Source organism: Mixophyes fleayi, chromosome 1 (assembly GCF_038048845.1).
Source record: "Mixophyes fleayi isolate aMixFle1 chromosome 1, aMixFle1.hap1, whole genome shotgun sequence".
Taxonomy (NCBI): domain Eukaryota; kingdom Metazoa; phylum Chordata; class Amphibia; order Anura; family Limnodynastidae; genus Mixophyes; species Mixophyes fleayi.
Genome location: NC_134402.1, coordinates 242,065,773 through 242,079,223, shown reverse-complemented (window position 1 = coordinate 242,079,223; position 13,451 = coordinate 242,065,773). Strand labels below are relative to the sequence as shown.

The 13,451-nt window shown below is 36.7% G+C and overlaps 10 non-coding genes across 10 annotated transcripts; all 10 read right to left on the bottom strand.

Moving 5' to 3' along the window:
* Window positions 1–154: 154 nt before the first annotated feature.
* TRNAL-CAG (transfer RNA leucine (anticodon CAG)) lies at window positions 155–237 on the bottom strand. Its single transcript has one exon. It is a non-coding gene; the product is annotated as a tRNA-Leu (tRNA).
* A 1,720-nt stretch (window positions 238–1,957) lies between these two features.
* Window positions 1,958–2,040, bottom strand: TRNAL-CAG (transfer RNA leucine (anticodon CAG)). Its single transcript has one exon. It is a non-coding gene; the product is annotated as a tRNA-Leu (tRNA).
* An 818-nt stretch (window positions 2,041–2,858) lies between these two features.
* On the bottom strand, window positions 2,859–2,941 carry TRNAL-CAG (transfer RNA leucine (anticodon CAG)). Its single transcript has one exon. It is a non-coding gene; the product is annotated as a tRNA-Leu (tRNA).
* An 818-nt stretch (window positions 2,942–3,759) lies between these two features.
* Window positions 3,760–3,842, bottom strand: TRNAL-CAG (transfer RNA leucine (anticodon CAG)). The gene has a single exon. It is a non-coding gene; the product is annotated as a tRNA-Leu (tRNA).
* An 819-nt stretch (window positions 3,843–4,661) lies between these two features.
* On the bottom strand, window positions 4,662–4,744 carry TRNAL-CAG (transfer RNA leucine (anticodon CAG)). The gene has a single exon. It is a non-coding gene; the product is annotated as a tRNA-Leu (tRNA).
* A 1,720-nt stretch (window positions 4,745–6,464) lies between these two features.
* Window positions 6,465–6,547, bottom strand: TRNAL-CAG (transfer RNA leucine (anticodon CAG)). The gene has a single exon. It is a non-coding gene; the product is annotated as a tRNA-Leu (tRNA).
* Window positions 6,548–8,268: 1,721 nt separating this feature from the next.
* TRNAL-CAG (transfer RNA leucine (anticodon CAG)) lies at window positions 8,269–8,351 on the bottom strand. Its single transcript has one exon. It is a non-coding gene; the product is annotated as a tRNA-Leu (tRNA).
* An 819-nt stretch (window positions 8,352–9,170) lies between these two features.
* On the bottom strand, window positions 9,171–9,253 carry TRNAL-CAG (transfer RNA leucine (anticodon CAG)). The gene has a single exon. It is a non-coding gene; the product is annotated as a tRNA-Leu (tRNA).
* An 819-nt stretch (window positions 9,254–10,072) lies between these two features.
* On the bottom strand, window positions 10,073–10,155 carry TRNAL-CAG (transfer RNA leucine (anticodon CAG)). The gene has a single exon. It is a non-coding gene; the product is annotated as a tRNA-Leu (tRNA).
* An 805-nt stretch (window positions 10,156–10,960) lies between these two features.
* TRNAL-CAG (transfer RNA leucine (anticodon CAG)) lies at window positions 10,961–11,043 on the bottom strand. The gene has a single exon. It is a non-coding gene; the product is annotated as a tRNA-Leu (tRNA).
* Window positions 11,044–13,451: the final 2,408 nt, after the last annotated feature.

Sequence of the window (13,451 nt, the reverse complement as noted above, 5' to 3'; positions counted from 1 at the left end):
TTTCAAAGGGGTAATTATGTTGTGAGCGCTCGAGATTTCCGTGGTGGAAATTGAAACTGAGGTGTGAAGTGAGTGTTTGTCCAATTTTTAGGATGTTTTGTTACCTTTAAATTAGTATGAGGATATATAGAAGAAAGATAAAATGTAACCTTACTGTCAGGAGTGGGATTTGAACCCACGCCTCCAGGAGAGACTGCGACCTGAACGCAGCGCCTTAGACCGCTCGGCCATCCTGACATACAAAAGCTTAGGTTTTCGAAAAGTTGAATATAACAAAAAAGACAGCATATAGCTCTGCTGTTTATGTTGCTGTTAAGACTTTTGATTTAAAGTATGGGTACAAATTGATGTTACAATCATTTGCACAGAAATATGTTCCTACTTGGCTAAATGACAGACATCTTGTACAAATAACATCGAAAAAGCTTTTTTAGTCATAGTTTAGCTTTTTCTAATTTGAATTTCCAATTGAATTTGGTATATGATGTACTTTTTTCCCAATTCTTACAATGTCATGGGTTAAGACAGTATAGTTTTCTTTTAATTTTCAGCATTGGGAAGCTTGTGCCAGAGTTTGTTGCTTAATCCATATTCATGCACCATTGAAATAGAATTTGGGAATCTTTAAAGAGCTGGCTAATGAATTTGGCTTATATGCTTGGTAGGATTGCTTTGTGGCGACACCAGTGGGATTTGAGGCCATGAGCTCTGCTTTACAAGAGCAATGCTCTGACCAATAATCATTTAAGCCCTCATTCGTAATGTGGAAGGTATTTTATCTTGCAAGGAAAATATATGAGGAAATGTAGATGATAAAAATGTAATGGAATAGGAGATGGAAATCAGAAGTACGATTGAAGACCTTATTTCCAAGGAAGGCTGCAACCTGAATTGTGGTTTGTTACAAAGGGGTAATTATGTTGTGAGCGCTCGAGATTTCCGTGGTGGAAATTGAAACTGAGGTGTGAAGTGAGTGTTTGTCCAATTTTTAGGATGTTTTGTTACCTTTAAATTAGTATGAGGATATATAGAAGAAAGATAAAATGTAACCTTACTGTGAGGAGTGGGATTTGAACCCACGCCTCCAGGAGAGACTGCGACCTGAACGCAGCGCCTTAGACCGCTCGGCCATCCTGACATACAAAAGCTTAGGTTTTCGAAAAGTTGAATATAACAAAAAAGACAGCATATAGCTCTGCTGTTTATGTTGCTGTTAAGACTTTTGATTTAAAGTATGGGTACAAATTGATTTTACAATCATTTGCACAGAAATATGTTCCTACTTGGCTAAATGACAGACATCTTGTACAAATAACATCGAAAAAGCTTTTTTAGTCATAGTTTACCTTTTTCTAATTTGAATTTCCAATTGAATTTGGTATTTGATGTACTTTTTTTCCCAATTCTTACAATGTCATGGGTTAAGACAGTATAGTTTTCTTTTAATTTTCAGCATTGGGAAGCTTGTGTCAGAGTTTGTTGCTTAATCCATATTCATGCACCATTGAAATAGAATTTGGGAATCTTTAAAGAGCTGGCTAATGAATTTGGCTTATATGCTTGGTAGGATTGCTTTGTGGCAACACCAGTGGGATTTGAGGCCATGAGCTCTGCTTTACAAGAGCAATGCTCTGACCAATAATCATTGGAGCCCTCATTCGTAATGTGGAAGGTATTTTATCTTGCAAGGAAAATATATGAGGAAATGTAGATGATAAAAATGTAATGGAATAGGAGATGGAAATCAGAAGTACGATTGAAGACCTTATTTCCAAGGAAGGCTGCAACCTGAATTGTGGTTTGTTTCAAAGGGGTAATTATGTTGTGAGCGCTCGAGATTTCCGTGGTGGAAATTGAAACTGAGGTGTGAAGTGAGTGTTTGTCCAATTTTTAGGATGTTTTGTTACCTTTAAATTAGTATGAGGATATATAGAAGAAAGATAAAATGTAACCTTACTGTCAGGAGTGGGATTTGAACCCACGCCTCCAGGAGAGACTGCGACCTGAACGCAGCGCCTTAGACCGCTCGGCCATCCTGACATACAAAAGCTTAGGTTTTCGAAAAGTTGAATATAACAAAAAAGACAGCATATAGCTCTGCTGTTTATGTTGCTGTTAAGACTTTTGATTTAAAGTATGGGTACAAATTGATGTTACAATCATTTGCACAGAAATATGTTCCTACTTGGCTAAATGACAGACATCTTGTACAAATAACATCGAAAAAGCTTTTTTAGTCATAGTTTAGCTTTTTCTAATTTGAATTTCCAATTGAATTTGGTATATGATGTACTTTTTTCCCAATTCTTACAATGTCATGGGTTAAGACAGTATAGTTTTCTTTTAATTTTCAGCATTGGGAAGCTTGTGCCAGAGTTTGTTGCTTAATCCATATTCATGCACCATTGAAATAGAATTTGGGAATCTTTAAAGAGCTGGCTAATGAATTTGGCTTATATGCTTGGTAGGATTGCTTTGTGGCGACACCAGTGGGATTTGAGGCCATGAGCTCTGCTTTACAAGAGCAATGCTCTGACCAATAATCATTTAAGCCCTCATTCGTAATGTGGAAGGTATTTTATCTTGCAAGGAAAATATATGAGGAAATGTAGATGATAAAAATGTAATGGAATAGGAGATGGAAATCAGAAGTACGATTGAAGACCTTATTTCCAAGGAAGGCTGCAACCTGAATTGTGGTTTGTTACAAAGGGGTAATTATGTTGTGAGCGCTCGAGATTTCCGTGGTGGAAATTGAAACTGAGGTGTGAAGTGAGTGTTTGTCCAATTTTTAGGATGTTTTGTTACCTTTAAATTAGTATGAGGATATATAGAAGAAAGATAAAATGTAACCTTACTGTCAGGAGTGGGATTTGAACCCACGCCTCCAGGAGAGACTGCGACCTGAACGCAGCGCCTTAGACCGCTCGGCCATCCTGACATACAAAAGCTTAGGTTTTCGAAAAGTTGAATATAACAAAAAAGACAGCATATAGCTCTGCTGTTTATGTTGCTGTTAAGACTTTTGATTTAAAGTATGGGTACAAATTGATTTTACAATCATTTGCACAGAAATATGTTCCTACTTGGCTAAATGACAGACATCTTGTACAAATAACATCGAAAAAGCTTTTTTAGTCATAGTTTAGCTTTTTCTAATTTGAATTTCCAATTGAATTTGGTATATGATGTACTTTTTTCCCAATTCTTACAATGTCATGGGTTAAGACAGTATAGTTTTCTTTTAATTTTCAGCATTGGGAAGCTTGTGCCAGAGTTTGTTGCTTAATCCATATTCATGCACCATTGAAATAGAATTTGGGAATCTTTAAAGAGCTGGCTAATGAATTTGGCTTATATGCTTGGTAGGATTGCTTTGTGGCGACACCAGTGGGATTTGAGGCCATGAGCTCTGCTTTACAAGAGCAATGCTCTGACCAATAATCATTGGAGCCCTCATTCGTAATGTGGAAGGTATTTTATCTTGCAAGGAAAATATATGAGGAAATGTAGATGATAAAAATGTAATGGAATAGGAGATGGAAATCAGAAGTACGATTGAAGACCTTATTTCCAAGGAAGGCTGCAACCTGAATTGTGGTTTGTTTCAAAGGGGTAATTATGTTGTGAGCGCTCGAGATTTCCGTGGTGGAAATTGAAACTGAGGTGTGAAGTGAGTGTTTGTCCAATTTTTAGGATGTTTTGTTACCTTTAAATTAGTATGAGGATATATAGAAGAAAGATAAAATGTAACCTTACTGTCAGGAGTGGGATTTGAACCCACGCCTCCAGGAGAGACTGCGACCTGAACGCAGCGCCTTAGACCGCTCGGCCATCCTGACATACAAAAGCTTAGGTTTTCGAAAAGTTGAATATAACAAAAAAGACAGCATATAGCTCTGCTGTTTATGTTGCTGTTAAGACTTTTGATTTAAAGTATGGGTACAAATTGATTTTACAATCATTTGCACAGAAATATGTTCCTACTTGGCTAAATGACAGACATCTTGTACAAATAACATCGAAAAAGCTTTTTTAGTCATAGTTTACCTTTTTCTAATTTGAATTTCCAATTGAATTTGGTATTTGATGTACTTTTTTTCCCAATTCTTACAATGTCATGGGTTAAGACAGTATAGTTTTCTTTTAATTTTCAGCATTGGGAAGCTTGTGTCAGAGTTTGTTGCTTAATCCATATTCATGCACCATTGAAATAGAATTTGGGAATCTTTAAAGAGCTGGCTAATGAATTTGGCTTATATGCTTGGTAGGATTGCTTTGTGGCGACACCAGTGGGATTTGAGGCCATGAGCTCTGCTTTACAAGAGCAATGCTCTGACCAATAATCATTGGAGCCCTCATTCGTAATGTGGAAGGTATTTTATCTTGCAAGGAAAATATATGAGGAAATGTAGATGATAAAAATGTAATGGAATAGGAGATGGAAATCAGAAGTACGATTGAAGACCTTATTTCCAAGGAAGGCTGCAACCTGAATTGTGGTTTGTTTCAAAGGGGTAATTATGTTGTGAGCGCTCGAGATTTCCGTGGTGGAAATTGAAACTGAGGTGTGAAGTGAGTGTTTGTCCAATTTTTAGGATGTTTTGTTACCTTTAAATTAGTATGAGGATATATAGAAGAAAGATAAAATGTAACCTTACTGTCAGGAGTGGGATTTGAACCCACGCCTCCAGGAGAGACTGCGACCTGAACGCAGCGCCTTAGACCGCTCGGCCATCCTGACATACAAAAGCTTAGGTTTTCGAAAAGTTGAATATAACAAAAAAGACAGCATATAGCTCTGCTGTTTATGTTGCTGTTAAGACTTTTGATTTAAAGTATGGGTACAAATTGATTTTACAATCATTTGCACAGAAATATGTTCCTACTTGGCTAAATGACAGACATCTTGTACAAATAACATCGAAAAAGCTTTTTTAGTCATAGTTTACCTTTTTCTAATTTGAATTTCCAATTGAATTTGGTATTTGATGTACTTTTTTTCCCAATTCTTACAATGTCATGGGTTAAGACAGTATAGTTTTCTTTTAATTTTCAGCATTGGGAAGCTTGTGTCAGAGTTTGTTGCTTAATCCATATTCATGCACCATTGAAATAGAATTTGGGAATCTTTAAAGAGCTGGCTAATGAATTTGGCTTATATGCTTGGTAGGATTGCTTTGTGGCGACACCAGTGGGATTTGAGGCCATGAGCTCTGCTTTACAAGAGCAATGCTCTGACCAATAATCATTGGAGCCCTCATTCGTAATGTGGAAGGTATTTTATCTTGCAAGGAAAATATATGAGGAAATGTAGATGATAAAAATGTAATGGAATAGGAGATGGAAATCAGAAGTACGATTGAAGACCTTATTTCCAAGGAAGGCTGCAACCTGAATTGTGGTTTGTTTCAAAGGGGTAATTATGTTGTGAGCGCTCGAGATTTCCGTGGTGGAAATTGAAACTGAGGTGTGAAGTGAGTGTTTGTCCAATTTTTAGGATGTTTTGTTACCTTTAAATTAGTATGAGGATATATAGAAGAAAGATAAAATGTAACCTTACTGTCAGGAGTGGGATTTGAACCCACGCCTCCAGGAGAGACTGCGACCTGAACGCAGCGCTTTAGACCGCTTGGCCATCCTGACATACAAAAGCTTAGGTTTTCGAAAAGTTGAATATAACAAAAAAGACAGCATATAGCTCTGCTGTTTATGTTGCTGTTAAGACTTTTGATTTAAAGTATGGGTACAAATTGATTTTACAATCATTTGCACAGAAATATGTTCCTACTTGGCTAAATGACAGACATCTTGTACAAATAACATCGAAAAAGCTTTTTTAGTCATAGTTTAGCTTTTTCTAATTTGAATTTCCAATTGAATTTGGTATATGATGTACTTTTTTCCCAATTCTTACAATGTCATGGGTTAAGACAGTATAGTTTTCTTTTAATTTTCAGCATTGGGAAGCTTGTGCCAGAGTTTGTTGCTTAATCCATATTCATGCACCATTGAAATAGAATTTGGGAATCTTTAAAGAGCTGGCTAATGAATTTGGCTTATATGCTTGGTAGGATTGCTTTGTGGCGACACCAGTGGGATTTGAGGCCATGAGCTCTGCTTTACAAGAGCAATGCTCTGACCAATAATCATTGGAGCCCTCATTCGTAATGTGGAAGGTATTTTATCTTGCAAGGAAAATATATGAGGAAATGTAGATGATAAAAATGTAATGGAATAGGAGATGGAAATCAGAAGTACGATTGAAGACCTTATTTCCAAGGAAGGCTGCAACCTGAATTGTGGTTTGTTTCAAAGGGGTAATTATGTTGTGAGCGCTCGAGATTTCCGTGGTGGAAATTGAAACTGAGGTGTGAAGTGAGTGTTTGTCCAATTTTTAGGATGTTTTGTTACCTTTAAATTAGTATGAGGATATATAGAAGAAAGATAAAATGTAACCTTACTGTCAGGAGTGGGATTTGAACCCACGCCTCCAGGAGAGACTGCGACCTGAACGCAGCGCCTTAGACCGCTCGGCCATCCTGACATACAAAAGCTTAGGTTTTCGAAAAGTTGAATATAACAAAAAAGACAGCATATAGCTCTGCTGTTTATGTTGCTGTTAAGACTTTTGATTTAAAGTATGGGTACAAATTGATTTTACAATCATTTGCACAGAAATATGTTCCTACTTGGCTAAATGACAGACATCTTGTACAAATAACATCGAAAAAGCTTTTTTAGTCATAGTTTACCTTTTTCTAATTTGAATTTCCAATTGAATTTGGTATTTGATGTACTTTTTTTCCCAATTCTTACAATGTCATGGGTTAAGACAGTATAGTTTTCTTTTAATTTTCAGCATTGGGAAGCTTGTGTCAGAGTTTGTTGCTTAATCCATATTCATGCACCATTGAAATAGAATTTGGGAATCTTTAAAGAGCTGGCTAATGAATTTGGCTTATATGCTTGGTAGGATTGCTTTGTGGCGACACCAGTGGGATTTGAGGCCATGAGCTCTGCTTTACAAGAGCAATGCTCTGACCAATAATCATTGGAGCCCTCATTCGTAATGTGGAAGGTATTTTATCTTGCAAGGAAAATATATGAGGAAATGTAGATGATAAAAATGTAATGGAATAGGAGATGGAAATCAGAAGTACGATTGAAGACCTTATTTCCAAGGAAGGCTGCAACCTGAATTGTGGTTTGTTTCAAAGGGGTAATTATGTTGTGAGCGCTCGAGATTTCCGTGGTGGAAATTGAAACTGAGGTGTGAAGTGAGTGTTTGTCCAATTTTTAGGATGTTTTGTTACCTTTAAATTAGTATGAGGATATATAGAAGAAAGATAAAATGTAACCTTACTGTCAGGAGTGGGATTTGAACCCACGCCTCCAGGAGAGACTGCGACCTGAACGCAGCGCTTTAGACCGCTTGGCCATCCTGACATACAAAAGCTTAGGTTTTCGAAAAGTTGAATATAACAAAAAAGACAGCATATAGCTCTGCTGTTTATGTTGCTGTTAAGACTTTTGATTTAAAGTATGGGTACAAATTGATTTTACAATCATTTGCACAGAAATATGTTCCTACTTGGCTAAATGACAGACATCTTGTACAAATAACATCGAAAAAGCTTTTTTAGTCATAGTTTACCTTTTTCTAATTTGAATTTCCAATTGAATTTGGTATTTGATGTACTTTTTTTCCCAATTCTTACAATGTCATGGGTTAAGACAGTATAGTTTTCTTTTAATTTTCAGCATTGGGAAGCTTGTGTCAGAGTTTGTTGCTTAATCCATATTCATGCACCATTGAAATAGAATTTGGGAATCTTTAAAGAGCTGGCTAATGAATTTGGCTTATATGCTTGGTAGGATTGCTTTGTGGCGACACCAGTGGGATTTGAGGCCATGAGCTCTGCTTTACAAGAGCAATGCTCTGACCAATAATCATTGGAGCCCTCATTCGTAATGTGGAAGGTATTTTATCTTGCAAGGAAAATATATGAGGAAATGTAGATGATAAAAATGTAATGGAATAGGAGATGGAAATCAGAAGTACGATTGAAGACCTTATTTCCAAGGAAGGCTGCAACCTGAATTGTGGTTTGTTTCAAAGGGGTAATTATGTTGTGAGCGCTCGAGATTTCCGTGGTGGAAATTGAAACTGAGGTGTGAAGTGAGTGTTTGTCCAATTTTTAGGATGTTTTGTTACCTTTAAATTAGTATGAGGATATATAGAAGAAAGATAAAATGTAACCTTACTGTCAGGAGTGGGATTTGAACCCACGCCTCCAGGAGAGACTGCGACCTGAACGCAGCGCCTTAGACCGCTCGGCCATCCTGACATACAAAAGCTTAGGTTTTCGAAAAGTTGAATATAACAAAAAAGACAACATATAGCTCTGCTGTTTATGTTGCTGTTAAGACTTTTGATTTAAAGTATGGGTACAAATTGATGTTACAATCATTTGCACAGAAATATGTTCCTACTTGGCTAAATGACAGACATCTTGTACAAATAACATCGAAAAAGCTTTTTTAGTCATAGTTTAGCTTTTTCTAATTTGAATTTCCAATTGAATTTGGTATATGATGTACTTTTTTTCCCAATTCTTACAATGTCATGGGTTAAGACAGTATAGTTTTCTTTTAATTTTCAGCATTGGGAAGCTTGTGCCAGAGTTTGTTGCTTAATCCATATTCATGCACCATTGAAATAGAATTTGGGAATCTTTAAAGAGCTGGCTAATGAATTTGGCTTATATGCTTGGTAGGATTGCTTTGTGGCGACACCAGTGGGATTTGAGGCCATGAGCTCTGCTTTACAAGAGCAATGCTCTGACCAATAATCATTGGAGCCCTCATTCGTAATGTGGAAGGTATTTTATCTTGCAAGGAAAATATATGAGGAAATGTAGATGATAAAAATGTAATGGAATAGGAGATGGAAATCAGAAGTACGATTGAAGACCTTATTTCCAAGGAAGGCTGCAACCTGAATTGTGGTTTGTTTCAAAGGGGTAATTATGTTGTGAGCGCTCGAGATTTCCGTGGTGGAAATTGAAACTGAGGTGTGAAGTGAGTGTTTGTCCAATTTTTAGGATGTTTTGTTACCTTTAAATTAGTATGAGGATATATAGAAGAAAGATAAAATGTAACCTTACTGTCAGGAGTGGGATTTGAACCCACGCCTCCAGGAGAGACTGCGACCTGAACGCAGCGCCTTAGACCGCTCGGCCATCCTGACATACAAAAGCTTAGGTTTTCGAAAAGTTGAATATAACAAAAAAGACAGCATATAGCTCTGCTGTTTATGTTGCTGTTAAGACTTTTGATTTAAAGTATGGCTACAAATTGATGTTACAATCATTTGCACAGAAATATGTTCCTACTTGGCTAAATGACAGACATCTTGTACAAATAACATCGAAAAAGCTTTTTTAGTCATAGTTTAGCTTTTTCTAATTTGAATTTCCAATTGAATTTGGTATATGATGTACTTTTTTTCCCAATTCTTACAATGTCATGGGTTAAGACAGTATAGTTTTCTTTTAATTTTCAGCATTGGGAAGCTTGTGCCAGAGTTTGTTGCTTAATCCATATTCATGCACCATTGAAATAGAATTTGGGAATCTTTAAAGAGCTGGCTAATGAATTTGGCTTATATGCTTGGTAGGATTGCTTTGTGGCGACACCAGTGGGATTTGAGGCCATGAGCTCTGCTTAACAAGAGCAATGCTCTGACCAATAATCATTGGAGCCCTCATTCGTAATGTGGAAGGTATTTTATCTTGCAAGGAAAATATATGAGGAAATGTAGATGATAAAAATGTAATGGAATAGGAGATGGAAATCAGAAGTACGATTGAAGACCTTATTTCCAAGGAAGGCTGCAACCTGAATTGTGGTTTGTTACAAAGGGGTAATTATGTTGTGAGCGCTCGAGATTTCCGTGGTGGAAATTGAAACTGAGGTGTGAAGTGAGTGTTTGTCCAATTTTTAGGATGTTTTGTTACCTTTAAATTAGTATGAGGATATATAGAAGAAAGATAAAATGTAACCTTACTGTCAGGAGTGGGATTTGAACCCACGCCTCCAGGAGAGACTGCGACCTGAACGCAGCGCCTTAGACCGCTCGGCCATCCTGACATACAAAAGCTTAGGTTTTCGAAAAGTTGAACAGCATATAGCTCTGCTGTTTATGTTGCTGTTAAGACTTTTGATTTAAAGTATGGGTACAAATTGATGTTACAATCATTTGCACAGAAATATGTTCCTACTTGGCTAAATGACAGACATCTTGTACAAATAACATCGAAAAAGCTTTTTTAGTCATAGTTTAGCTTTTTCTAATTTGAATTTCCAATTGAATTTGGTATATGATGTACTTTTTTTCCCAATTCTTACAATGTCATGGGTTAAGACAGTATAGTTTTCTTTTAATTTTCAGCATTGGGAAGCTTGTGCCAGAGTTTGTTGCTTAATCCATATTCATGCACCATTGAAATAGAATTTGGGAATCTTTAAAGAGCTGGCTAATGAATTTGGCTTATATGCTTGGTAGGATTGCTTTGTGGCGACACCAGTGGGATTTGAGGCCATGAGCTCTGCTTTACAAGAGCAATGCTCTGACCAATAATCATTGGAGCCCTCATTCGTAATGTGGAAGGTATTTTATCTTGCAAGGAAAATATATGAGGAAATGTAGATGATAAAAATGTAATGGAATAGGAGATGGAAATCAGAAGTACGATTGAAGACCTTATTTCCAAGGAAGGCTGCAACCTGAATTGTGGTTTGTTTCAAAGGGGTAATTATGTTGTGAGCGCTCGAGATTTCCGTGGTGGAAATTGAAACTGAGGTGTGAAGTGAGTGTTTGTCCAATTTTTAGGATGTTTTGTTACCTTTAAATTAGTATGAGGATATATAGAAGAAAGATAAAATGTAACCTTACTGTCAGGAGTGGGATTTGAACCCACGCCTCCAGGAGAGACTGCGACCTGAACGCAGCGCCTTAGACCGCTCGGCCATCCTGACATACAAAAGCTTAGGTTTTCGAAAAGTTGAATATAACAAAAAAGACAGCATATAGCTCTGCTGTTTATGTTGCTGTTAAGACTTTTGATTTAAAGTATGGCTACAAATTGATGTTACAATCATTTGCACAGAAATATGTTCCTACTTGGCTAAATGACAGACATCTTGTACAAATAACATCGAAAAAGCTTTTTTAGTCATAGTTTAGCTTTTTCTAATTTGAATTTCCAATTGAATTTGGTATATGATGTACTTTTTTTCCCAATTCTTACAATGTCATGGGTTAAGACAGTATAGTTTTCTTTTAATTTTCAGCATTGGGAAGCTTGTGCCAGAGTTTGTTGCTTAATCCATATTCATGCACCATTGAAATAGAATTTGGGAATCTTTAAAGAGCTGGCTAATGAATTTGGCTTATATGCTTGGTAGGATTGCTTTGTGGCGACACCAGTGGGATTTGAGGCCATGAGCTCTGCTTAACAAGAGCAATGCTCTGACCAATAATCATTGGAGCCCTCATTCGTAATGTGGAAGGTATTTTATCTTGCAAGGAAAATATATGAGGAAATGTAGATGATAAAAATGTAATGGAATAGGAGATGGAAATCAGAAGTACGATTGAAGACCTTATTTCCAAGGAAGGCTGCAACCTGAATTGTGGTTTGTTACAAAGGGGTAATTATGTTGTGAGCGCTCGAGATTTCCGTGGTGGAAATTGAAACTGAGGTGTGAAGTGAGTGTTTGTCCAATTTTTAGGATGTTTTGTTACCTTTAAATTAGTATGAGGATATATAGAAGAAAGATAAAATGTAACCTTACTTTCAGGAGTGGGATTTGAACCCACGCCTCCAGGAGAGACTGCGACCTGAACGCAGCGCCTTAGACCGCTCGGCCATCCTGACATACAAAACCTTAGGTTTTCGAAAAGTTGAATATAACAAAAAAGACAGCATATAGCTCTGCTGTTTATGTTGCTGTTAAGACTTTTGATTTAAAGTATGGGTATAAATTGATTTTACAATCATTTGCACAGAAATATGTTCCTACTTGGCTAAATGACAGACATCTTGTACAAATAACATCGAAAAAGCTTTTTTAGTCATAGTTTAGCTTTTTCTAATTTGAATTTCCAATTGAATTTGGTATATGATGTACTTTTTTCCCAATTCTTACAATGTCATGGGTTAAGACAGTATAGTTTTCTTTTAATTTTCAGCATTGGGAAGCTTGTGCCAGAGTTTGTTGCTTAATCCATATTCATGCACCATTGAAATAGAATTTGGGAATCTTTAAAGAGCTGGCTAATGAATTTGGCTTATATGCTTGGTAGGATTGCTTTGTGGCGACACCAGTGGGATTTGAGGCCATGAGCTCTGCTTTACAAGAGCAATGCTCTGACCAATAATCATTGGAGCCCTCATTCGTAATGTGGAAGGTATTTTATCTTGCAAGGAAAATATATGAGGAAATGTAGATGATAAAAATGTAATGGAATAGGAGATGGAAATCAGAAGTACGATTGAAGACCTTATTTCCAAGGAAGGCTGCAACCTGAATTGTGGTTTGTTTCAAAGGGGTAATTATGTTGTGAGCGCTCGAGATTTCCGTGGTGGAAATTGAAACTGAGGTGTGAAGTGAGTGTTTGTCCAATTTTTAGGATGTTTTGTTACCTTTAAATTAGTATGAGGATATATAGAAGAAAGATAAAATGTAACCTTACTGTCAGGAGTGGGATTTGAACCCCCGCCTCCAGGAGAGACTGCGACCTGAACGCAGCGCCTTAGACCGCTCGGCCATCCTGACATACAAAAGCTTAGGTTTTCGAAAAGTTGAATATAACAAAAAAGACAGCATATAGCTCTGCTGTTTATGTTGCTGTTAAGACTTTTGATTTAAAGTATGGGTACAAATTGATTTTACAATCATTTGCACAGAAATATGTTCCTACTTGGCTAAATGACAGACATCTTGTACAAATAACATCGAAAAAGCTTTTTTAGTCATAGTTTACCTTTTTCTAATTTGAATTTCCAATTGAATTTGGTATTTGATGTACTTTTTTTCCCAATTCTTACAATGTCATGGGTTAAGACAGTATAGTTTTCTTTTAATTTTCAGCATTGGGAAGCTTGTGCCAGAGTTTGTTGCTTAATCCATATTCATGCACCATTGAAATAGAATTTGGGAATCTTTAAAGAGCTGGCTAATGAATTTGGCTTATATGCTTGGTAGGATTGCTTTGTGGCGACACCAGTGGGATTTGAGGCCATGAGCTCTGCTTTACAAGAGCAATGCTCTGACCAATAATCATTGGAGCCCTCATTCGTAATGTGGAAGGTATTTTATCTTGCAAGGAAAATATATGAGGAAATGTAGATGATAAAAATGTAATGGAATAGGAGATGGAA